Raw genomic sequence first — 1,680 nt, 5'->3', positions numbered from 1 at the left:
TGTGGTAGCAGTGGGAAGCCCGCTCCCCCTCAAACCTGCAGGGTCACTCAAATAGCCAATCAGATTGCATAGTGGGCACACAGTACCCCACAGAAAACAGCGAATCACAGTGCAGGAATTAGCATGAGCTCTCAGGAGGCGGAGCGTGCAGGTTGAAGCCTGTCATGAGAGAGAGATAGAGTTCCGAAAAACAAGAAGGGGGATATGAAAATGTAAGACAGTTAGGCAGCTGTCAACATGTCAAGTCAGAGATAGGCATGCATGCACAGCTATTTGTCTGGCAATCTGTCTGTTCAGGTAGTGTGTCAGAAGATACAGTATTTTGCAGGAAAAATGGTGATGTGTAAAAGGCTGACACCTAGTGTTGAAGTAAATCAGTTCAAGTGGATTTATTGGTGACTGTGTGCAATACAATGTTGCTAAAGCAAATTAACACAATCTTTACATTTGTAATACATATAAATAAATAATAAACAGTAACAAAACAAAAGGGCGAAAACAGAATGGTTTTGGAAGGTTGGTAAGACTAATACAAATACAAAGAATTAAATACTAATTAATGAACATTAATTATTAGCCATGGGGGAAAGGAGGCTCACGGAGCTGTGGAGCTCATGGCAGGCTGGGAGTCTCTCCAACTCACTTAGATAGAGGGACTTGCGCTCTTCAGGTCAGCTTCTGTTAGAAGTCCCTAGGTCCAGACTTAAACAGTGGGGCGATCGTTCTTTTGCTGTCGCTGCTCCTAGACTGTGGAACAAACTGCCCCCTGACATTCGTACCACTACTGATCTCGGCCTTTTTAAATCGAAGCTTAAGACCCACTTTTTTAGATTAGCTTTTAATTCTGAATAGGACAGTACTGTCTCTTAGGTGTACTCTTTTTATCTGCTCCTTTCTGTGCATTTCTGGAAGGCTTTTAATACCCTGCAGTGCTGCAGCACTTTAAATTGTATTTGTATGTTATATATGTGTTATGTACTGTTTCATGGCTCTGTTGTAAAGCACTTTGGGTACCTTTCGGCTATTGTAAAGGGCTATACAAATAAACTTGATTTGATTTGATTTGATTTGACTCTGGGGATATTTATATTCGTTGTGTAAAATACCGGTCTCTTGGACTTTGATAATGGTTGTGCTAAGTTAGGAAGCACAGCTCTGTCTCAACTGTTAGCTGCTCACAGTAAGAACACAACCTCTTGTCTCTGGGCATCCAAGTCTGTCTGTGCCGGCCTTCCTCCACTGCCAGGTTGTGTCCACTCAGTCTGTACTTAATCAGTGTTCACTTCAGTTTTATATCAGACACTGGGGTCAAGTGGGTTTCTACAGTGTACTGTCTGTTCAGGGCTACATATGTTTCCATTTTGTTCTGGGATTTTGTTAATTCTGCCCAGTAATATCTGTATTTTTCTGTTTTTCTGTGTGCTGAAGCGGAGGTGGTGGTGATGTAATAACCTCAGTGGTTCGCCTCACAACCAGGAGGCAGAGGGGAACTTTTTTGTGGGTTCATAGCATATGGCAGTAGGTCACTTGTAATATTCTTCCCGACATTTGCTCATTTCTGAATATTTAACAGAAGAGGTTATTCCTCCTTAACACAGCATTGCCATTGTAATTTAGGTGATTTGTGGCAGTAAAGGTAATATCTTTCAGTACGTTACATACTGTTGTTGATGTGTTTAT

The sequence above is a fragment of the Dicentrarchus labrax genome, unplaced genomic scaffold (genome assembly GCF_905237075.1).
Source record: "Dicentrarchus labrax unplaced genomic scaffold, dlabrax2021, whole genome shotgun sequence".
NCBI classification, from domain to species: Eukaryota; Metazoa; Chordata; class Actinopteri; family Moronidae; genus Dicentrarchus; species Dicentrarchus labrax.
The sequence above is the reverse complement of the archived record's forward strand: the minus strand, read 5'-3'. Positions refer to the sequence as shown.